We start from the raw sequence: 24628 nt of genomic DNA, 5'->3' as shown, positions 1-24628 counted from the left end.
ACAGCCATAGCCTGCGGGGTGCTGGGATCTGCAGAAAGAGGTGCTCTGCCCAGGGAGGCTTCCCAGGGCCCCTCCACCTAGGGGAGGGTCTGATGAGCAGCGGTGTCCCCACAGTGGGGCCCATCCACAGTAGCCTGGGCTGTTCCTATCTGGATGCCAACCCTGATCTCTGAGCCCTGGTTCAGATATCACACCTGTGCTGTTTCCAGAGGAAGCCTGTACTACCCATATAACCTCCTGCGGAATACACAGTGTCCTCAACCTGAGGATGCTGGGTCACCTCTGCAGCTTTCACAGAGCCCCCTGCTCCCGGGGGCCCTTCACTCTCCTGCCTCTGCTGTTCAAGGGCTCCGTCAGCGGCCGTCAGCTTCTCACTCCCAGAGCCAGGCAGCTTAATTGAGACCTCAAATATGAAATTCCAGGGCTGAGAACTTCCGCCAGGGAAGCCCGTGTGGGGGAGGGGAGCTGACAGGCAGGTATTGACGTCCTGTCAGCACAGCCAGGAGCTCTGCCTCCCTCACCTGCCCAGCCGCTCTGCTGGGGACGTCACATGGATGGCCCTTTGTTCCCCCCTCACCCTGAGCCCATAGCTACAGAGCTAGGGGTGAAAGAGACAGGATCCAGCCAGAGCCTGTGGACACTGCGGAATCCTATGCTCTCATGTCAGGGAAGCTGAACGCAAAGACTCAGAGAGGCTAAGTGTCTAGCCCAAGGTCACACAGCTGAACAGCTGGCATGGGGCAATTGGGACTTTAACCCCAGCTTGTCGTTCCATAGCCTGGGCTTGCTTCACCCACAGGACAACCAGGAGCATTTTCCTCATCTCCCTGAGAAGCTGCCTGCCTGCGGCCTGCCAGCCACATCCTTCCCGGATCAGCGCTCAGTGGCCCCTGGGCCTCACACTCCTCCCCCAGCAGGTCCACGGCCTGCGGGGCCATCTCTGGGCAGAGCCACAGGAGCCCTCTGTGGCCAGTGCTATGGGCTCACTTCCCTCCCCTCGGGGTCACGTTGCACGTTAGAGAGGCCAAGGCTACCACACCCAGAACAGTGGCAACTGCCCAGGTCATCTGGGGGCCAGGCTGTCAGTGCCCTGTGCAGGCATAAGGGGACAGACCCAGGGGCAGGAAGCAGACATAAGGGGACAGACCCAGGGACAGGAAGCAGACATAAGGGGACAGACCCAGGGACAGGAAGCAGACATAAGGGGAAGACCCAGGGACAGGAAGCAGACATAAGGGGACAGACCCAGGGACAGGAAGCAGACATAAGGGGACAGACCCAGGGACAGGAAGCAGACATAAGGGGAAGACCCAGGGACAGGAAGCAGACATAAGGGGACAGACCCAGGGGCAGGAAGCAGACATAAGGGGACAGACCCAGGGACAGGAAGCAGACATAAGGGGACAGACCCAGGGACAGGAAGCAGACATAAGGGGACAGACCCAGGGCAGGAAGCAGACACAAGGGGACAGACCCAGGGACAGGAAGCAGACATAAGGGGAAGACCCAGGGACAGGAAGCAGACATAAGGGGACAGACCCAGGGACAGGAAGCAGACATAAGGGGACAGACTAGGGGCAGGAAGCAGACATAAGGGGACAGACCCAGGGGAGGGAGCAGACATAAGGGGACAGACCCAGGGGAGGGAGCAGACATAACTGGCAGAGCTGGCACCCAAGCCCAGGCAGCCTGGTCTTGTCCACTGAGTCACCGCACCCTGCCCCTCATGGGGCACCAGCAATGTGAGAGCAGGTCCATTGGGGATGGGGATAGGCCACTTGTTTATTGAACCCCTGTTATGTGACAAGGTTGCCACATTCTGTTGCATTTATTGTTCACAACAACCTCAGGACCCAGGAGGTGAACCACGGGCCTTGAAATCATCTCACTGTTTAAACGGTCTTCTCTTAGGAAGCAGGGCCTGATCCTAATACTATTACTATTACTAATACTAATACTAATACTAATACTAATACTAATACTAATACTAATACTAATATTAATGCCAATGCTAATACTAATACCAATTCTAATACTAATATTAATGCCAATACTAATACTAATAACAATAACAATACCATACTAATACGAACACCAACACCAATACCAATTCTAATACTAATACTAATACTGATACTGATACTGATGTTGATACTGATACTGATACTGATGAAGAGTAGTTAACACTGAGGCCTGACTCTGTGCCAGGCAATTCCCTGAGCTCTGTAAGATGATTAATACTCATTAAATCCTCCCTACAGTTGTTGGGGACGTTGTTCCTGTTGCCATCCTCTCCCTTTTATGGATAAAGAACCTAGTGGCACTCCAGTACGTGGCAGAGCTGGGTCTGGGCAGGCAGCCTGTCCCCAGCACCTCTGCCACTGCCTGATCTCTGCCCTCCACAGGCCACTGCGAGGGCTTGGCCTGGCCTCTCTCCCCCTTGCCTCCCAGACAGGGAAATCATGCCACGATGGAGCACAGCAGGGCTGTGCTACCAATGATGATGCGATAGGGCTGACCCTTGGCACCAGGGGTGAAGGGTCAGGCTTGGAAAAGCCCCACATAAGAATTGGCCTTTAGAAGAAAGCTGCTCCTGGTTCGTGTGTGTGTGTGTGTGTGTGTGTGTGTGTGTGGCAGCCAGGTGGCTCAATACAGCCTCTGGCAGTCAAGTTTGCCTTTACAAAAGCAGCACTAACCGGTGATGGCATGCGCCACGTGCTAACCTGGTGCTCCGAAGTTTACATGCTTTTCTCTCCCGACAGCCCTGAGGAGGGAGCTTGGCAGCTCTCACTCTCTGGGAGCCCTGGTGGAGCTGAGGGCAGCTCTGGATCCCCTGGGACTCAGAGCCCACACACCTAGAAGCAGACCGCTCCCTCCTGCAGGCAGCAGAAAGACCAACTGCACAGAAAGCCATGTGAAATGGGCACTCTGCGTACTCCAGGACAGACCCCAACTCATCTCCTGCCCATGTGGTCTTGTCCACCCCCTCATGGGCCCCCACAGGATCAACCACTGAACCCCAGGCCAGATCTGGATCTTGAATCGACCTCCATGCCCACCTCCCCTACCATCCTCTCCCACCCCCTGCTCCCTGGCTGGCAGTCCCTCTCCAGATTCCTCCACACTCTCACATTGGCTCAGGTCTCAGGTCTCTGATCTGGATGAATGCCCAGCCTCCCACCAGCTTCCCCTCCTCTGTTTGTGCTCACAGAGCTGTATCTGACTGAAGCACACCTCCAGCCCTGCCCTTGTTTCGGAAACCGGCTCCAAGGGCCACCCATGACCTGGAAGGCACAGCCCAAGCTCCCAAGCTGAGCTCCCACACTGGCTGCCAATCACATTCTGGGCCTTCCACCCACACACCCACTAACTTGATGCACATTCTTTAGGGAAACACTGCACATCAGCCAGGCTTTTCAGGGCAGAAGGCCCACTCCGAGGGACCCTAAGACTTTACTTACAAGACCAACTCATTACCAAAGGGGGCGGGGTAGGAGGTGGGGGACCATGAGGGAAAGTGCGATAACTCATGGTTGGCAGCACCAGGCTGTGACCCTCTCTGTGTCTGAGCACACCAGGGGAGGTCACCAAACCCTACACCAACCGGATGCTGGCCCCTGAGCTGTCACTTCCCGGTCCATGAACAGGGGGTGCAGAAATGGAGAGTGAGCACTGAGAAAGGGGCACCGCCATTCGGCACTGATGGTGACATCCAAGAGCAAGACCCCTTTCCTGGTTTATTACTATTATATTCTTACAGGAGCACTGGGCTGCCCGGGAAGGGGGCGGAGAGGCAGCTCCAGCCCTTCACCACGTGCAGCTGGAGCAGCGCCAACAGGGCAGCGTTTTTTAGCCGGGGCACCATTGGTACATCAGCTGAGGGGTTCTTGGTGTGGGCCGCTGTCCTGTGCACCGGAGAGTGTCTCAGCATCCCGGCCCCACACCACAGGATGCCAGTGGCATCTCCAGCTGTGACAACCAGAGGTGTCTCCAGGCCCTGCCAGATGTCCTCTGGGAGAGAATCACCCTGTGGAGACACATTGGTCTGGGGAATGCAGACGCGGGACAGGGCAGCCAAGAGCAATCTTACAGCTTAGGAAGCAGACACAAAGGACCCTGACCCCACTCTCTTCCCTCCACCCACTCCTCTGCTTCTGTCCCCAGGGTTGAGCCCAGCAGGAAGCCAGAGCTCATGGCTGCATACTGGCCACCCTCTCAGGGCACCCAGCAGGGTGGGGGAGGGGAGTGGATGGAGAGGCACGCGATGATCTCTGGCACAACACCCCCCCCTCCCCCCGTCCCCCGTCACAGCCTCAAATTATGAGAGGCTTCTTCCTGTCACACAAACTGGTGACATTTCTGTTAGCAGAAACCAGAAATTGCTATTTTGGGTTAAGCGGCTGCAATGTGTTCAATTTAATTAAGCTCACATGCTCTAAAACACAATTTAAAATGGCAACCCCAAGACTTGCCCAGGGAAAACAACATGAGTGTATGAGGCTGCTTCTGTGTGTTTTTTTTACTTGTGTCCCCCCCCCCCCCCCAATTAATGTTCATTTGGCATTTCTTCATTCAGTGTAACACTAGCAAACACATTTACAGGTGACATCTACAGCTGATGCCAGAGGTTTAAGAAGACATCACAACCTACTGGCTATTCTACTGCTTGCTCTCAAACCCAGCTTCCTTTCCCTGCCCCATTGGCCCGATAAGGAACTATAATACATTTCCCAGGCCCCCTTGCCTGTTCCCAAGCTCCTTTGCCCTCAGGCTTCTAGATAGAGTTGGCCAGTGGAAGCCCTGGAGGAAGGCTGGAGGGTAGGAAGAGGGGAGGCTCCCTGCTGGCTCCTGAAAACTCCTCTATGATCCCAGTTTCCGGGGTTCTCCTCCTTCCAAATGGAGTTGGAGCTCAGGCTCTGGTCACACCATCTCTTCCATGTCCCTCCATCCTCGGCAGGAGTGCTGGGTGCTGGTGGCTTTGGGCTGTAGTTATGTCCTCATACTGTCCCTCTGGCTGACCCCTCAGCAATGCCATCCCCCATACAATCCAACCCCCACACTGAATTCCTCCTTAGACAGAGAGGGTTCTTTTATCCCGACTGTATCCTGGGTGACACAAGGAGATAACAGTTATAGAACAAGAATATTCTATTGTACCTATTGCCCTATCCAGGTTGCTCAGTGGTTAGAGCATTGGCCTTGGAGCCAAGGGTCTTGGGTTTGATTCTGGTCTAAGGCATGCACTTGCATTGTGGGTTCAATTCCCACCCTCTGTTGTGGCATGTGAGGTAGGTGGACAATCAATGTGTCTATCACATCAATGTTTCCCTCTCTCCCTCCCTCTGCCCCCCTCCTCCCTCCCTTCCACTCTGTGTGAAAATCAGTGGAAACATATCCTTGGGTGTGGAATAAAAGAAAAAAACAAGACTCTGCTGCCTATAATTTATCCTCTTCTCCCCACACTCTGGGAAAAGACTATCCTCACTTCCTGTCGGCAGCAGCGCATCATCCTTACCTGGGGCCTTAGGAAGGCCTCTCTGAGTCCCTCCTCACTCCCCAACCACCCCTGGAGCCTTTGCATGGGGCAGCCCCCTTTCCTGGAAACTTCTGTCTCTCCTCCACCTGGTGACCTGCCCCTCCTTTGAGGCCCGACCCCACCCAGACCCGCTCCTGGGCTCTCCTCCCACAGCCTCTGCCTTTGGTGGAGCCTTGGTCCATGCTGTGTCTCCCAGGAGGCCCCGCTCTGCATCCTATTCATCCTTGTATCTCCTTTGCCAATCCTGATGTCTGACTTGGAATCACCACTGAGCAAATATTTGCCCTGTGGTTGCGCAGTGAATGAGGGTGCTTTGTTAAACCTGAAGGCCTATCCATACGCACTTAAGAGGCTCTTATTTCAGTCCGATGGCTGGCTAATGGTGACTCTCAGGCACCGCTGTGTGGAAGTTTTCACAGCACAGGCCTCTCTGTGAAAATTTCCACACGGCGGTGCCTGAGATTCACCATTAGCCAGCCATCCCCGAGGCTCTATATCCCCGAGGGTCCCTGCAGGGGCTCTGACAGCATTTACGGATGTGATGTGGGTGTGTGGGGTGTGTGAGTGTGGGCGTGTACATGAATGTGTGTGTGTGTCTGGCATAGTGTACAGTGGTATGTCTTTCTAAGTATCATTTGAGAGCTGTGTGTGTGTGTGTGTGAGTGAGAGAGAGAGAGAGAGAGAGAGAGAGAGAGAGAGAGAGAGAGAGAGAACGGCTGGTCTGTCTTACACACCATTTATTGAGCTCTGACTGTGTGCTGAGTGCTTGACAGAAGGCCTCTTTGCTCCTGCACCCTGACTCTGAGGTAGGAATAATTACCCCACTTTACAGATGGAGAAACTGAGGCCAAGGCAGGTGGCTCACCGGCTCCAGTTCATGCAGGAACGTGGCTGAGCTAGTGCTGAAAGCCAGGTCTGCTGGACGCAGAGCTTGGTCTCCCTGAGACCGCACTGCCCTGAACTGAACGGAGAGGAATCGGGTTCTAGCAGGAAGCAGCTCTCAGTGCCAGGCTAACTGCTTGATGGCGACTACAAATATTTATCTTCCTGCGATGACAGCTAACATTTATTGAACTCTTACTATTTGTCAAGCAGCTTTGAGTAGTCTGCATGTATCCACTAACTTAATCCCCACGGCAAATCTACGGGGATGGCCTTGCCCCGCTGGCAAGCAGAGGAGCTGCACTCTGCACGTGGACACACTGAGGCAGCGCCCAGCACCCTCCCACAGGCCCAGGCCAGGCCTGCAGAGGGGCTCACGGGAAGGGTGCTGTGTGAAGGAGAGGGTGCCTCTGAGCCAAAGGAAATGCACCTCTGATCCTGGAGATCCAGGCCTCTGGCCTTGAGGCCGGCAGCACTGAGCCAGCGGGACAGGGAGCGCGGGTGGCACTGGTACTGGCTGGGGCAGGAAGGCAACCTGGTTTCACCCCCCCGCAACCCCCCAGCAGGACATGCTCTCTGCCCCGGTGGGTCCAGAAGTCTCTCCCAAAAGACACGTGGCGACAATATTAGTGGGTCCCTGGCTCATATTAGACAGCAAGTCAGTCTTCAGGGTGCCTCGCCCCCAGGCTGCCCTGCTTACCTCTCAGAGTGAGGACTCCCTGGTGACAGGTGAGGAAGTGCCTGGGAGGCACTGCCTGTGCCCCTGCCTCAGGCTGTGGCAGATTGGGGGGGCGGGGGGGGAGGGGGATGGCCAGCCCCTGTGTGGCTGAGACAACAGTGTTGTCCTCCACAAGAGAATAACACCAGGGGGTCAGAGCTGATAGCAGGATTCCAGGTCAGAACACTCAGTTACCAGCCCTATGGCCTCGGCTCCTCTATAAAGGGGAAGGGGTGACAGGCCTCCCTCACAGGGTTGCTGTGAGGACGAAATGAGTCGGTTCCTGGCCCACAGTGAGCGCTACCTGTGCCCGTGACGGTCAGTGCGGACCAGCATGCAGAGATGCGATCTGGCTGTGTGTCTGGGCTCAGGCTGCTGCCCCAGCCTCCCCCAGCCCAGGTGCTGCTCTGCCCGGCTCACCAGGATGTCCGCCGGCTCCTTCCATTCTCTGCCACCTCCATTCACAGAGCACAGGACGCCCACCAGTCCCTCCCTAACAGGTTCCTCTGGCTGTCAGCACCCCCCACCCCCTAATTTCCCCCCTCCCCCCCTGCTCCCAGGGGCCTGCCAGGCAGCCATCCCAGCTGCACGCACCCCTCCTGGCGCAGAATCCTGGCTCACATGGGCTGTGGTGACAGCTGCTGCTTCCTCCAACTCCCCAACCCCACCCCACGGGGACACCCTGAACAAGGTGTTTCTTGCTTTAACACATGTTGGTGGTTCCCACATTGCGTGTAGCTCTCTCAACCCACTCTGAGCCTTCCATCCTCCCCCGTTACCGCTTGCATTCCTCCCCATAGTTCCTCGGCACAGCTCCCAGCCTGAGTCCCCTCTCATCACACACCTGCGTGTCTTTGGCCCTCCTTGCTGAGGAGGCCTGAGCACAGGGAACCCAGTCAGACCCCATGTTCCCCCAAACAGACATCACACTTTTGGGAGGCCCCCCGGAAAGCTGCATCCCATCTGGGCTTCCACCGAGCCAGCGGACTGTCAATGGACCCGCCCTGGGATGTCCCTGGGGTGGCTATCCGGCCATCTGCAACCACTCTGTTCCCTCGCGTGGCATTTCCACCATGGCAGAATGAGAGACTCAGGGGAGCTCCCCACCAAGGCAGCGCTCTCTTTCTCTCTCTCTCTCTCTCTCTCATCATCATCATCATCATCATCCACGTCTCTATGAACATAGAACTTTTTCTCTGTATTTAACTGTCTTTTGCTCCCTGTCCCCAAGAACTGGGCCGGCAGGTCTCAGGGGAAGGGAGTGCGCTTTGCCATCAAACAGGAATCTCTCTGAAGGCAGGTTCTGCCCATGTGACTCGGGTTCATTTTCCCTCTCTCTGAACCTCAGTTTGCTCATCTGTAAAATGGGGATAGCAGTGCCAACCTCCTGGGCTGAGTGTGTGAAATAAGTATAGTGGGGTGGACACGATGGCCCCTTCTGCTCCCCTCCCAGGCCCATTTGGTGCCCTGACAACTAGGATGATGACAATGAGAGTTGTCATGTCTCTCCTTGAGGAGCTGAGAAAAGCCTGCTCAATAACAACTCATCACTTACAGAAAAAATGCAAAAGGTGTCAGACCAATTACACTAATGTCGCTGGAAACTGAGGAGTATGCAGAATAAAGAGTCCCCACACAGAGCCCAGTCCTTACACCCAGTGAGGAACTTGACAGACAGCTCTCCCCAGTCTGCAGGTTTATAATGTCGTGAGGGCGCCACCCAGGGGCAAACTTACCTGCAGCACCAAGCTCCTCCAAATGCTCTCCCAGGCTGTCCCAGCTGCACACACACTAACACTGGAGCAACACAGAGATTGCGGGGCTATGTACACGGATCACAAGCAAAGTCCAGAAGCGGTCCGTGTCCCATAATGCCGCATTCCTATGCATGTTACCACATTCAGAAAGCTGGGGGATGTTGTGTGAAGTGAAATAAGACAGATGCAAAAGGCACGCCCTGTCTGTCTCCACTTGTGTAAGGCACCAGGGTGGTCACATTCACAGAGACAGAAGGAGGAGGCCAGGGAGGGGGAGGGAGATGGGAGCTTCAGTTTGGGAGGATGAGAAAGTCACGGAGATGGATGGTGGTGATGGTGCATAACACTGTGAATGAACTTAATGCCACCGGAATACACACTTAAAAATGTTTGAAACAGTAAAATTCATGTTACGTACATTTTAGCAGAACTTTCAAAATGGCACAAAAATTCATCACCAAGCAAATTCTGCCAGGCGGGCATGAAGAGCAGAGGCTGCTGGAAACACATTTGTCGCTCAGTCGCCCTCGGCAGGGGCTTGTTGGTCCTGCTGCCCTTGGGCTTAGTTGGCCTGTGAGATTGGGGCTGCTAGGCAGCACTGGGGAGGGACAGGGCAGGGGAGGGAGGGTGGTCCCTGGTCATATGCCTGTCTTCTGGGCTGAAGAACAGGGCAGTTCTGGAGCAGAGTGTGGCATGAGTCAAATGCTCTGGCAAAGAGGTCAAGGAAAATAAAGCGTGGTGGTTCATAGCGTCTGCATGGTGCCAGCGGGGCCTGGTTCAAATCCCGCCCTGCCAATGACCAGCTGTGTGGCCTGAGACAGATTGCTCAGCCCCCTCTGCCTAGGCCCTAGGTACTAGGGATTCTGGGACCCAGATGGAGGACTGTTGTCCAGATTCTGAGGGAACGTGTGGTAAACACTTGGCACAAAGCCTGGCCAGCAGTGAGCGAACACTGGGTTTTATTTCAGTGGCAATGGCCCCCTACACAAGAAACCAACCAAGATGAGATGAAGCCTTCGCTCATGGCATGGATGCATTTTGGGGACCTGCCTTTCCCGCAGTCAGAGCCCCCTCCTCTGTCCCATCAGAAGCTCGCTGAAGAAATGAATGGGATCAACCCACGGGCTGAATTAGTGCTTTGGTGACAAAAGCTTACTGACTGTGGGAAGTAGGTAAGTCACCATGCATCTCTGGGCCTCACTCAGTTTTCTCACCTGCAAAATGGGCTAATAATATTGGTCACATGGCATGCTAATGGAATTAAATACCATATTTGTTCAGCAATGAGTTCAGTGCTTGCAATGTGTTTATGCAGAGAAAGCAGCAATGGTGACGTTGGATTTGGTGTCTGAAAGACCAGGTTCAAATCCGGGCCCACCACCCGCCACCTGAGCCATTCTGAACAAGGAGCTGGCCTCCTCGGAATCTCAGCTCTCTCATCTGTCAGATGGGAGTGATGACACTGCGGCCCAGGCCATGGGATGGTTGGGGAGACCTGCACAGAGATGTCTCCTTGGACACAAATGGAGATAAAGTGCATACAGATGGGAACTGTCATTTTTCATAACGCGGCACTCAGCACATGCATGAGCGAGTGACCGAGACACCAACAGGCACGTCCCCGAGGGCTGCTCCATGCCTCACGCCTGGAGGCCGGACCCACGGGAATGGCCTGCTGACACCCAGTGCGCTGAACTGCGGGGCACTTGCCCATCGCCTTCCTCAAGGGCAGACAGAAGCCCTTCCCACCGCTGGTGAGGAGGCCCCTGCTCAGCAATTCCCTGGGCTATGCTTCTGCAGATTCTCCCTGACTCCAGGGCCTCTCCGAGCAGCTGGCCAGGAAAGGACTCATTGGGCTAGAAACAGGCATGACCTTGGTGAGAGGCTCAGGTGGGCAGTGGGGAGGCTGCTCTGTCCCACCAAGTCAGGGCTCTGACCCCATCCCGACCCTGGCACCAGAGGGAGGGAGGATGGTGGAGCAGACCTGTGCCCACCCTCCAAATACCCTCAGGTCCAAGCCGAAGGAATAAGGCTCTGGGCCTGGCTCTGTCACAGACTTGATGTGTGGCTCTGGGCCAAACACTTTCCTTCTCCATGCTTTTGTGCCCAATTCCACCAAAGCATCACCCCAAGGGAGGGGGAAGGGATGACAGGAGCAAGGGGGTACAACAGCAGGGCAGGCGGGGCACAGCCAGCAAAGGGTTGAGGGAGTTGGGGCAGCGGGTGCCCCGCCCTCAGAGCACGTAGGATCTGACACCAGAGTGATCTGGGCTCTGTACTCAACTGCCCACGCACAAGTTCCTGGTCTCACCTGCAAGACTCAATTTCCTGGGGATTCAGTCTCATTTGTAAAAGCAGTTTGCAAACCCAATTTCCAGACGCGTGTGAGGATTAGAAATGATGCCCGCCTAGCCTGGGCACATGACGCAGGCCCAATAAGTCATGGCTGTATGGCAGGCCATTGCAGAACGCCGCTTCCTCTAACATTCATGAGGTGCTGCGGGGACTTAACTCTTTATTTATATCCGCTCGCCTGCGGGGAAATCAGATTGTCATTAGGCATCATTTCACTCATTGCAGAACCCATGGACAAAGTGAAGCGAGGGCTTACTGTACGTGGTGAATGTTTACCTACTTTTTCACCTATCATCTGCCTACCTGTCTGTCTGTCTGTCTATTGGTCATCTGTCCATCATTATCGTCATCTTTTTTGTAGTGAGCTCTAACACCATCCAGCCCCCGTCTCCTGGCAGGATCTCTTGCAGTGGCAGGTGAGCTGCCTGGGGTCGGTTACCTTGGGGTTCAGGGTCTCTGTGCAGAGCAGGAGGAGGAGCCTCACTATGGGGTTTTCCTGTTAGCCAGGAGCTGCCAGTGAGGCTGGCCTGGCCTGGAGGTGCCTGTCCTGGTTTTGACTGAGAATAACTAAAAATAGCACTTTCACTCTCTCCCCCTTTCCTAGCCCCGTCCAAGCCGAGGACAGCCAGCTCCCGTGGGGACAATCAGCACAGAGTGGAGCCGCTGAATGCGCTCAGTGTCCCTGCAGGATGGCCACGTGGGTCTGGGATCCCAGTGTGGACATGATCATGTGAGTCAGTCACGTGTGAGTAAACCACATGTAAATCAATCATGGACGCTCACATCTGTGCTTTTTGGGAGTCTCTCCAGCACTATGCTTGGGAGTGGACCTGAGGCCTCAGGACTGGCCTCTCTCCTGCTCCTGGCTGGGCTGGGGAGAGGCCATCCCGGGCCCACAGGGAGCAGGGTGAGGAGGACTGCTCCTGTCCCTCCCCACACAGGCAGGTGAGGGTGAAGCCCAGCAGGAGCCATTGGCCAGTGTGTGAGTTCTGTGGGTGTGTATGACTAAATGCCCATTGGCCAGTGTGAGTGAGTACAGTGTGTGTAAGTATGAGTGTGTCTATTGGCCAGTGTGAGTATAGTGTGTTTGAGTATGAATGTGCCTATTGGCCAGTGAGAGTGAGTATAGTGTGTGTGAGTATGAGTATGCCTATTGGCCAGTGTGTGAAGAGTTCAGTGTTTGTGAGTATGAGTGTGCCTATTGGCCAGTGTGAGTGAGTATAGTGTGTGTAAGAATGAGTGTGTCTATTGGCCAGTGTGAGTGAGTATAGTGTGTGTGAGTATGAGTGTGCCTATTGGCCAGTGTGAGTGAGTATATGTGTGTTGAGTATGGGTAGAAGCAATCCTGGTGTGTGAGCAAAGCCAAGGGGAGAGTGTTGGCTGGAGGCTGTGTGTGCGAGCTCTGCAATGAAGTGGGCATCTGAAGGAACCCATGTTCTGAAGAAAATGTCCTCACAGGACATTGATGGTTCCCTTCCCCGCCCCTGCCCCATCTCCTAGACTCTGCCCCTCACCATCTCTGCTGCAGCCACCTTGGCCCTGGCTGCTCCTCAGACACACTCCAGCCTTGGGCCCTGGCCTTGGCTGTTCCCTCTGCCTTGAATGCCCTCCCCACAGAGCTCTGCTTGGCTCACCTCCTTCAAGTCTTTGCCAAGTCTCCTCTCAGCGAGGCCCGCCCAGCTCACTCTGTAAAACTGCCTTTTGCCCACGACTCCGAGCCTGGCCCCGCACTGCTGTTTCTTCTTTGCGAGTATGGCCTCCCCACACCTCTGTAACTGACTCATTTACCAGGCCCAGTCCGTTCTCTAAGTTGTTTTGTTCTCGGATGCATCCCAAGCACCCGAGTGGCAGCACTTACTCATTTCACGGCACATCTGCCTCTGGTCTCATATTTGTAACATGGAGATGAGAATAGAAGCCATCCACTACACGGATTATTGAGCAGATTCAGTGAATGGATACTGCGAGCGCCGAGAACAGCGCCTGGCACCCAGGTCAGCACTGTCAGCTGTTATTACCACCACCACCCGCACCCCCCATCATAACCTGGACCCAAGGGTTATGTGAGTGACCCATGGAGAGGCTCCAGCACGGGGCAGTCAGGCCGGTGGGAATGCCTCATAAACATTTCTCACCTCACGCCTGCCCCAGCCCTTAAGTTCCCAGGAAGGAAAAGCCCTGGTCTTCCCCAGTCCTGGAACCCATCTTCCTGAATGCCCTTGGGGTTAGGAAATTGGTAATCAGAACATTTATTACTTTTCAAAAAACCAGGAGGCCCAGTCAGTGTGGCTCAGTGGTTGAGCATCAAACTATGAACTAGGAGGTGAGTATAGTGTGTATGAGTATGAGTGTACAGTTTGACTCCCAGTCAGGGCACATGCCCAGGTTGTGGGCTCCATCCCCAGTGTGGGGCATGCAGAAGGCGGCCCATCAGTGATTCTCCTTCATCATTAATGTCTCTATCTCTCTCTCCCTCTTCTTCCCTGAAATTAATAAATATATATATTTTTAAAAATCAGGGAGGAAGCAAGCCCCCAGCCTGGCCCACTCAGGGCTGCACAGCTTCCTGGTCCTCTAGGTAGTTAGCAGAACGTGACCTTGACTGACAAGCCCATTTTTTTTGGGGGGGGGGGGTGACGGCAGCTGGGGTGGTGGCAGCTGGAACTGCGCAGGGCCCAGCGCTGGCCTAGGACTCCAGTGCCTGATTCTCCCCCCAGCCCTGCGGCTCCCAACACCAACAGGCTGCAGGACCCAGCGCTGGCCCCGTCTGGGTCTCTGCTGGGTGAGGGGCCAGGATTAGTCCATTCAAAGCTTTCTCCAGGCTCATCCATTCATCCACCAAAGTTTTTCATGGAGCCCCTAGCATGTCTCAACTGCCCTAGGAAGGGATACAGCCATGACCATGGGGTGCAAGCCCCTGCCCTGCGAGCTGGTCTTGGTGGGGAGAGGGGGGATGGCAAATGAGAACCACAGCTAGTGAGTTATTAATGTGTGAAAAGGTGGAGCGGGCTACAGACAAAAGGAAGAGCATCACAGGGTGAGAGACGGTGGATGTGCTAAGGCATAGGGAGGGCAGGCCCAGCTCTAAGTGGGTGGTCGGGGGTAAACTCATTAAAGGATGACATATTTATTTATTTATTTATTTTAAATCCTCACCCAAGGATGTTTTTTATTGACTTTAGAGAGAAGAAAGGGTAGAGGGAGGGAGGGAGAAAAAGAAGAAGGGAGGGAGGGAGAGAAAGAGAGAGAGAGAGAGAGAGAGAGAGAGAGAGAGAGAGAGAGAGAGAGAGAGAAAGAATAAAATATAGATGTGAGAAACATCAATTAGTTGCCTCCTTTATACACCCTGACCAGGGATCAAACCGCAACCTAGTATGTGCCCTCCCTGGGAATTGAACCTGCAATCTTTTGGTACCAGATGACACTCCAACCAACAGAGCCACTGCCCAGGCCAAAAGGGTGACATGTGAGGTGTGGGCCTACATCTAGGAACCTATGAGTCTCAGTGATCCTTGTCCAGTTCCAGAGAGGGCACTGTTTGGGTCCGGGGAGGCCCCGGGCCTTCCTTCTGAGCTCCCTGCTGCAGCCTGCCCAGAGGTGACAGGCCGGAGACAGATGAGCCACGCTCCGGGGGCGGTGAGTGATGTGCTGCTGTCCGTATTACACTGCCATAGCTCACGGCTCCCGGCTCTGATGGGATAACGATGACCTCTCATTCTTCACTTCACTTAAGACTCAAGGTCAGCGGCCCTGCTGTGATCTATCAGCTGCTCCCTGCGCTGGACATCCATGAGCCGGGAGCCCGGTGGCTGTCAGAGACCCAGGTGCCACCCTCCAGCCCTGCTCACCTGCTTGTCCCTCTGCATTGGGCCTGGCGTGGCCCTGAGGGATGTCCTGAGGGACACACATCTCTGCTCTCTCCCCTGAACACACTCCATCCCTAGGATTAAACCCAGGACCCGGGTTTCATTTCAGTCCTGGGAGCAGGCAGCCATGGGGAGGCTAAGCAGCTAGGTTTCAAACGGCAGTTTGTGAATTAGAACGCCCAGCGCATGGCCATCAGTGTTCTCAGCACCCAGAAGGGATTCAGCGCGGAGAAGGGATGAAAGACATGCATCTGCCCGCCTGCCCCCATGGATTCCTGCAGGCCCCTGGGCAGCCTAGTCTCCACTTTCACTGAAGCTGTGGTTTTGCTCCTCAGACGTTGCTTGCACTGCCGGGAGGGTCTCCCACTGCCCACTGCAGCCCCTCCTCACGCACCCACTGTTTCCTCTTGCCCCCCTTCCGTGTGGGTTGGTTCCTACTCTTCCTGTCCTTACGGGGGTTCTGAGTGGCAGTGGCTGAAGATGTGGGCTCGCTAATAGATGAGGCAGCTGGGAGGGGCAGGCGGCATCTCTCTGCTCTCCATCCTAACGAGAGGAAGAGGAGAGGCCAGGAGCTCTCTCTGGAGCACAGCGAACCTGGGTTTGCGATCTGGTTCTGCCACTTCCAAGCTGGGAGGCCTCGTGTGGCTGACCCCCTTCCTGAACCCAGAGATTCCTACCCCGTGAAGAGGGCTTAAGAGTAGCAGCTGCCTCCCGAGGGTGTGTGAGTGGGGGGTGCACTGGGAAAACGCACAGCAAGTGCTCAGACGCTAAGGTGCACGACCAGTGTGTGAAGGTGCTGACCCTGGAGCCAGCCCACCCGCCTGGGTTCTCATCCCAGGCAGGACACCTCGGGCAGGCTACGTAACCAGTTTGTACCTCAGTTTTCTCATCCATAAAATCAAAATAATTGATTTTATGCGCCTTCTTGATCAGGATGTGAAAAGAATTAAATGAGTTAATAAGTGGCAACCACTTAGCGTAGCGCTAACTTCTCAGGGTTGGCTCTTATCAGCGTCCTCATTAGGGGAGGAGAAACCACCTGCATTCACTTGGCACTTTGACCTAATTTCCATCATTTGGTTTGTGATTTATAATCCATTTACTTTCAGCCACAGATAGGAGGTGACTTGCAACAATCAAATCTGTGTAAAATGAGATAAGTAAGTTTTTAAAATGTTACATGACAGACCACACACAAAGAATAAAGAAAGAAGAAGGCTGAACTAAAAGCCCGGGCCCCAGGCCGGTGAGTGTGACATCCACGTGCTGCATTCGGCATAACTCCCACCTCCCCACTGAGCTGCTCCGTGGTCTTGTGACCTCATCTCGGAAGCAGTGGAGGAAGAGGATGTGATGGCCTCAGAGTGATGCTAAGGGGCTGCTTTGCTAGAGGTACACTGTCTGTGCAGGACCTGAGCCCTGGGATGGCAGAGTGGGCTGAGGCTGCCTTCAGCTGAAGGGCCCCCTCCACGGAGGGAGAGCCTCAGTCCACTTTGCTTTGGCCAGGCCACATCCAGCACACTGCCCACTGATGGACCCACATTCGCAGATGGCAAACCTGGTACACATCGGAGGCACCAGGCCAGGTGAGGCACCGTAGGACACACCCTCTCCTGCTCCAGAGAGAAACAGGCTGTACATGCAGTGCCTCTCACATCTCTCCTCTGACTGAGCTCCTCTACCTTCTGAGTCACCTCCTCCAGGAAGGCTTTCCTGGTCTTCTGGTCTAGGTCAGGCCCCAGGACCTGCTTGCGCTCTCTCTCTCTCTCTCTCTCTCTCTCTCTCTCTCTCTCTCTCTCTCTCACACACACACACACACACACCTTATCACAGCTGTAGGTACTAAATCTTTCACTAGTCAAGTACAAGGTCCTTTAATGTCTGCCCCCTGGGAAATGGGAGCTGCAGGAGGCCATGTCTGTCCTATTCAGGGCCACCTTCCCTGAGTGGCCCAGACCTGACATTATAACCCTAAAATAAATACCTCCTGGGTGACTGAAGGTGAAAGGCACAGAATGGAGGAAGGCTGGAAGTGAGGATGTTGAATCTGGAAAAAAATATATAGAATTAAATGAGCCATGAGAATCATCTGCAAAAATCAAATGGCCACACTATGGAAGGAGAACTTGGCTTCTTCCTGGTGAGAGGGAAGGCAGAATCGCAGGGAGTGGGAAGGATCTGGGCTCTGTGATATGGAAACCTTTTCAGCTAGAGCACCCACCATGCTGTAGGCACTGGAAGAACAGGAAGGAGGTGCCTTGTGTTGGAAGTTATCTCCGCATTGGGCCAGTTGGCATCCCAGGGAAGGTAAGAGTGGGGGTGATGGCTAAGAGGCGTGTGAGCACATAAGATTCACAAAGAAAGGAGAGGGCTGACCTGGGTCACCTTGGACTGTCTCTTTCTCACTCTTGATCTTTTTTCAATCTAAGAGAGTAGCAAGAAGTGGGCCCATTTTAAAGATAGAAAAACAGAGTCCAAGAGAGTTGTGGTGAGTAAAATAGCTGGACTGGTCCCAAGACCCTGGCTCCCTCTCCTTCTCCCTGAGCTCTCTCAAGCCCTTGGCCATGTCAACACAGGGGAATTGGGCTTTGAGACAGACGTATGACCCCTTCCTGACTCCTTCCCTTAAGTCCTCCATCACTTATACTGTTGGTCAGTCCCAGAGGAAATCACTCAGTATCTCTCTGGTCCTCTACCCATGACAAGTGCAAAGAAATGCCTCTCTAATGGTAGGATTCCAGGCCTCTGATCTGGGAAGGAAGTGCTTTTGCCTGGAGTCCTGGCCCTAGGCCCACTCTAGGCAGGGTGGGTGTGGGTCTGAACCTGGGCATGGGTGCTTTCCCAACATCAGGAAGGCAGCTGCCACCTACTCACATTTGCCACATGACACGCATCCTTCCACCCCCTGCCTAGCCACCCCAGGAATTTTAAATGCCTCCCCACCTTGTTCCTCTCAGACCTTTTTTTGAGTGACAGTCAGAGCCGCCTTGAGAAGCAGCCCTTGGCACTGCCTCACACACAGCGGCATTTTGAGGGGCGGTGAGAATCTCTGGTGTTCAATGCTGGCTGCCGCCACCATCTCAGCTTCCAGATCCTGCCTCCGTGCCAGGGTGTTGGCAGCTTTGCCACCTGCCTGCCCACACACACCCCGGGAGAGAGACTGCAGGTCACCAAGCCCTCCCCCCCCCCAACCCCGACCACCAGCCACCCTCAGACCCACAGCAAACGCACTGAGCATCACGAGGGAAGGAAACGCTGCAGCACATGTCTAATGAGCTCGTTAAACAAGAGCACAAATAACTGCTCCCTATCAGAGCAAGAGGGCTTGGGGCGGAGGGTGGGTGCTGACTGAGGAGCTGGGGTAGTGAGGGGTGGCAGGTGCTGCTCGAGGGGGAGAGGGGGCTCCTTTCCCTCCTGACTGGGGGCTGTGAGCTTGTCAGGCCAGACAGAAGCAGGTCCAAACATTCTGCCAGCAAAACCATCGCATGCTGCTTTGATCTTCACCTGAGTACTGCCTGCTCCTCACAGGCCCCCACCCTGACCTCCTTCCGCTCTCATAATGGGCCTGAGGGGGAAAGATTAGAGGGGTCCTTCTCCCACTTCATGGATGTGGACGGTAAAGAGCAGGAGGGTCTCAAGACATAGCGAAGACCCCTGCAGCCCCCCTGTATCTGGTCTCCCTGCTTCCACTCCTATGCCCCTGCAGTCTACTCTTCATCCAGCAGCCAGAATCTTCCTTCTAAGCACATCCTGCCACTCTCCAGGGTTCAACCTCCTATAGCCCCCATCTCCTTCAGGATAAAACCCAAGCCCTCCTCATGGCCTACAGGGCCCTACATGATCCAGCCCTGTCCAGTCCCCTACCCTCATGTACTGTTACTTTTCCTCCAGATGCACTGGATTTCTTGCTGCTTCTCCAACAAGAGCAGCCTGTCTCTACCCCAGGGCCTTTACACATGCTTCTCCCCCTGCCTGGCTCTTTCTTTCATTCCATCCAGTGTCATTCCTCGGAGGGACCATCTCTGACCACAGATATAATACAGTAGACTTCCCCCTACTCCGTCTCTGTCTCCTTACACTAATTATTTTTTATACGTAGAGTACATTTTTAAATGAGAAACCTTCTCCCCAATAAGAATGTAAGCTCTTTGCCTAGCTTATTCTAACCCTAGGGTTTGGACCAGAGTCTATCCCAAAGCAAACTCTCAGTACAGATTTGTTGCCTGGGTAAAGAAAACCAGCTACCAGAGGTCAAAGTGTGCTCTGCGCCTAAGAGCATCCAGTTCCAAATCCAGAGATTTTCCTCCTCAGATGGCACCTGCCCTCAGAACTTGACCTGCCTCCCCACGGCCACAGAGGGGAGCCCGGAGTCAGGACGAGCGCTGGCTTCCAGCTGCAGGCCCGCCACCTCCAAGCTGTGGGGCCCCCTACGTCACAGCCCTCATCCCCACCTCCATGGCTCCGAGTCCTCAACTGTCGAGTGGCCATCCCGTACCTCACATGGTTGACTTGCCAACTAGGAGAACACACAGGACGTTTCTAAAGTAATCACTGAGGTGTAGGAAGGGCTCCATGAGTACAGCCATTTTGTTTGCCATTGAAAGCCACCCGCAGGCTGGGCTCTCCCATCTCTCTGAACAAGACCCCTATCCTTTCCCGAGGCCAGAGGTTCTCAAAGTTTGATCCCTAGGCAGACAGCATCTGCTCAGTGGTCGGAACAGCAGCTTCTCAGAGCCCACTCTGCACAGACCAAGTCAGAAACCCCGGCATCTGTGTGCTAACAAGTCCACCAGCTTACAGGTCCTGCTCAGGCTTGAACACCACGCTGGAGGTAGCCTTTCCACCAAGTAAGCCAGGTGTGGGAGACAGCGGTGGGCCTGCCTCTTCACTCCCTGTAATAAAGTGGTACCAGGTGACATAAGTGGCCTGACGGTGTGAGAGGTACATGCCCTGCCCCCTAACTGCGGGCTTGGCCACGTCACTTACTCAGGGTGAGGGGAATCAGTGATGTGACGCCTGCAGAGGCCTGGCATTGGCTCACCCTCCCACGTTTCTGCTGTCACCAAAAGAAGAACATACTTCGTGTAGCCAAGCCCCTCTGCCTGGGCTCGGACTGAGATGCACAGAGAAGATTCTAAACCAACCTGGAGCTCGGAGCCCGGCCCAACCCAACCGAGTCCAGTGGAACCCCAAAAATCTGCAGACCCACAAATAAGAAAATGAAGTATCAGTGGCTGTGAGCCTCCTGGATTTCGAGTTGCTTGTCATGCAGCATTCTTGTGGCAGGTCCCTGACCAGGCCTGCTTCTTTCGGCTTCTGCCTCTTTCTTCTGCCCAAAGCAGCCACCTCTTCCTCTGCCTTCCAAACCCCACCTGCATGGGGACACAGCTGACACTCCATCCCACCTGTGCCAGGAAGCCCCAGAGCACACCCCTCCCAACCCAGGCCCGTGAATTAGCTTCACTCAGCTCATGAAAACGCTCACAGGAACGGAGTTCCCACGCAATTCATTTACATTTTAACCTTTTAGGTGGCTAATTACTCAGCTGAAAAGCCCCTTAACTTACTACTATCACTAGCTCATTAGCTAGTTAGAAGGTTAAATATTAAATAGTTCCCTGTAATGTTTCATTTCCAACCACTTATCTTCCTTTCGATGCATTGGAAGTTGCTGCCCACATCTGGATCCGTTCTCCCGCCCACAGCATCAGCCCCGCAGAGCAAGCCGGAGCCCATCCCCACAGCCCACCCCGGCTCAAAATAGCTCTCCTTCGTAAATAGTTAATGAGCGTGTCCATCCGTATCGCATGTCTCGGTGGCCCGGCTCTCACCCTGGGCTCACCCATCCCTCTGTGGTTTTGTGCCATTCTGCCTGCCTAGTGGCCACCCCGGAGACTCAGAAGATGATGGGCTTTAATTGACTTCACGTCCTGAACCCTTCTGCCACCCACCGGGTGCCCAGTCCATCACAGGCTTAATTGGCAATAACTAACACATCCCTCTTGGCTGTTCGGTGTCTTCGGAGGTGAGAACAGTGCCCGCAGTGAGGCAGAGGAGCAGCCTGGACTGGTGTCCTTCCCGGCTGGCCTCAGCACCAGGCTAGCTACTGGGTTCTGGGACTGTGAGGCAGGTGCCAAGGAATGCTATGCCTGACACTTTGCCACAGCTCCATGGAGGCTGCACACCCGCACCGCCCATCCTCCTCCCCTGCCTTCCATCAGAGCACTGGTTCTACTTGGAGAGACAACACGCCTGAACAAGAACCCCGTCTCAGCCTCCAGTGCAGCTGGAGGAAGTGCGGGGAGAGGGAAGCAGACTCCGGGAGGCTCCTGAAGGGGCTGGCTCAGCTGGGAGGCCCAGCCAGGTTCAGTCTGTGTTCCCCGGAGGCAGACCTTGAGACGAGGATTCCAGACCAGTGGTTTATTTGGGGAGGTGGACTCGGGACCCTCAGGTAGGAAAATGAGGAAGGAGATCCACACAGGCTGTTTGGCTAAGCAAGTTGCCATGGTGGGCAAATGGGGTTCAATTCCTCTGGGACCCTCTGGAGACAGCATAGAACATGACTCATTGTCCTCCTTTTTCTTCCTTGCAAGGGGAGGAAGCGGAAGTCTTCCTCTGTCACAGCCTGGGGCTGCTCCTGGGGACACCAAGTCCTCCTGTGGGCTGCACAACACAGAAAATGTCCCCGAGTGGGAGCAGTGAACCCCAGGTTAGTGACCGTGCAGTTAACCTGCAGAAGGAGCCTCGGCCCTGAAGCCCACGGAGAAATCATAGCAGCCTTGAATTACCTCCCCTGGGGCTGTGTCACATGACAGAAACCTGCCCCCAGACGTGGTTAAGGGTTTGTTGTGGATCTCTGCTGCTGGAAACACTTCCCACTTTATAAGCAGGACAGTTACCTTTATCCTGCAGACAAGAAAGAAGCCTGAGGCTCAGAGTCCTGACTATAATGATAAGTCCTGACTCAAGTCCCGACTTGCTCTGAGGGGCTGATGCCATGGGTGAGAGAAAAGGGGATAACAGCAGCTCCTGCCTGGGGCCCCTGATTCCATCCTCCCTGTACAGGTCTGCCTTGGAGATACTGCGGGTTCGGTTCCAGACCAATGCCATAAACCGAGTCACACGAATTTTTTGGTTTCCAGAGACATATAAAAGTTATGTTTGCATCATACTGTGGTCCACTGGGTGTACAATAGCATTATATACAAAACATGTGCATACCTTAGTTAAGCATACTTTATTGCCCCAAAATGCTAACCATCATCTGAGCCTTCAGTGAATCATGACGTTTTGGCTGGTAGAGGGTCTTGCCCCTATGTGGATGGCTGCTGACGGATCCCGGTGCTGGCTGATGAAGGCTGGGGTGGCTAGCGGTTTATTATCAATAAATGAGACAACTGTGAAGTCTTCCACCTTAATGACTCTCCCTCTCATGAGCAAGCTCTGTAGCATGTGATGCTGTGTGATGGCACTGTACTCACAGCGGCCCTTCCCAATTGGGGTGAGTCCTCTCAAACCCTCCTGCTGCTTGACCACCTAAGCTATGTAATAGTCTAAACCCATTGTTGTCTTTTCAAATATTCTTCACAGCATCTCCACCAGAGTAGTTTCCATCTCAAGAATCTTTCTCTCTGCTCATCCGCAAGAAGCAACCCCTCATCTATTAAAATTTTATCATGAGATGCAACCATTCAGTCACATCAGGCTCCACTTCTAACTCTAGTCCTCTTGCTGCTTCCTCCACATTTGCAGTTGTTCCTCCACTGAAGACTCAAACCCCTCCAATTACCCACGAGGGTTGGACTCAACATCTTGCCAAAGTCTGTTAATGTGAATAATTTCCACCTCTTCCCATGACTCACACATGTGCTCAATGGCATCTGGAATGGTAATTTCTTTCCAGAGGTTTTCAATTTACTTTGCTCAGATCCATCAGAGGAATCACTATCTGTGGCAGCTGTAGCCGTATGAAATGTATTTCTTGAATAAGAAGACTCGAAAATCAAAATTACTCCTTGATCCATAGGCTGCGGAATGGATGTTGTGTTAGCAGACATGAAAACAACATTCATCTCATTGAACATCTCCATCGGAGCTCTTGGCTGCATTGCCAATGAGCAGTAATATTTTGAAAGAAATCTCTTTTTTTCTGAGTACTAGGTCTCAACAGTGGGCTTAAAATATTCAGGAAATCATGTTGTAAACAGATGTGCTGTCATCTGGGCTTTGTTGTGCCATCTACAGAGCATAGGCAGAGTAGACTTAGCATAATTCTAAGGGCCCTATGGGTTTCAGATGGTGAATGAGTACTGGCTTCAACTTAAAGTCAGCAGGTGCATTAGTCTCTTACAAGAGAGTCAGCCTGTCCTTTGAAGCTTTGAGGCCAAGCATTGACCTCTCCTCTCTGGCTAGCAAAGTCCCAGATGGGTCATCTACATTGGAAACCTGTGGTTTAGTGTAGCCACTTCATAAATCATCTTAGCCAGATCTTCTGGATGGCTTGCTGCAGCTTTCACATCATCACTTGCTGCTTCTCTTTGCCCTTTTATATTATGGATATGGCTCTTTCCTTAAACCCACCCCTGCCAGCTTTAGACTTTTCTTCTGCAGCTGCCTCACCTACCTCCGCCTTCATAGAAGAGAGTTGGGGCCTTGCTCTCCGAATTAGGCGTCTTCAAACTACGGCCCTCGGGCCACATGCGGCCCGCAGAGGAGTCTGATACGGCCCGCCAGGTTTTTTGGGCAGTGAGTGCAGCCGAGGTGTTACAGTAAGAATTAGTAGTTCATATAGTCCGGCCCTCCAGCTCTCTGAGGGACCATGATCTGGCCCCCACTTTAAAAAGTTTGAGGACCCCTTGTTCAAATGGAACGTTGTGGATGGTTTGTTTGATCTTCTCTCCAGTCCTCTAAACTATTCTCTATATCAGCAGTAAGGCTGTTTCACTTGCTTACTGTTCACTGGAGCCACACATTTAGTTTCTTTCAGGAACTTTCCCTCTGCATTCACAACTTGGCTAATGGGTGCAGAGGCCTACCTGTTGGCCTACCTTGGCTTTTGACACATCTTCCGCACTAAGCTTACTTATTTCTAGCTTTTGATTTAAAGTGAGAGACATGTGACTTTTTTCATCCCCAAGTGGAAGCAGTGAGCCCCATGTTAACGACGATGCAGTTGTCAGGTTTTTAATTGGCCTAATTAATAATAATCAATATAACTGACTCTCAGGAATTAGCAAGGCCTGAGGAAAGGGAAGGAGGTGGGTGAACAGCTAGTCAGTGGAATAGGCAGAACACGCACATTTATCGATCAAACTTGCCATCTTTTATGGGTGCGGTTTGTGGTGCCCCAAAACAATTGTGATAGTAACATCAAAGATCACTGATCACAGACCACAATAACACATAAAATAATAATAAAAATGCTGAAATGCTGTGAGAATTACCAACACGTGACACAGAGATGGGACGTGAGCAGATGCTGGTGGAGAATGGGCTCCTCTGGACTTCCTCGAGG

The 24628-nt window shown here is 53.7% G+C and overlaps 1 protein-coding gene across 1 annotated transcript in view; it reads right to left on the bottom strand.

Annotated features, from left to right (window-relative positions):
* The window catches only part of LRFN2 (leucine rich repeat and fibronectin type III domain containing 2), a 173315-nt gene that overhangs the window by 2125 nt on the left and 146562 nt on the right, over window positions 1–24628 (bottom strand). The window lies entirely within an intron of this gene.

The sequence above is a fragment of the Pipistrellus kuhlii genome, unplaced genomic scaffold, assembly GCF_014108245.1.
Source record: "Pipistrellus kuhlii isolate mPipKuh1 unplaced genomic scaffold, mPipKuh1.p scaffold_m20_p_5, whole genome shotgun sequence".
Classification (NCBI taxonomy): Eukaryota; Metazoa; Chordata; class Mammalia; order Chiroptera; family Vespertilionidae; genus Pipistrellus; species Pipistrellus kuhlii.
The sequence above is the reverse complement of the archived record's forward strand: the minus strand, read 5'-3'. Positions and strand labels throughout refer to the sequence as shown.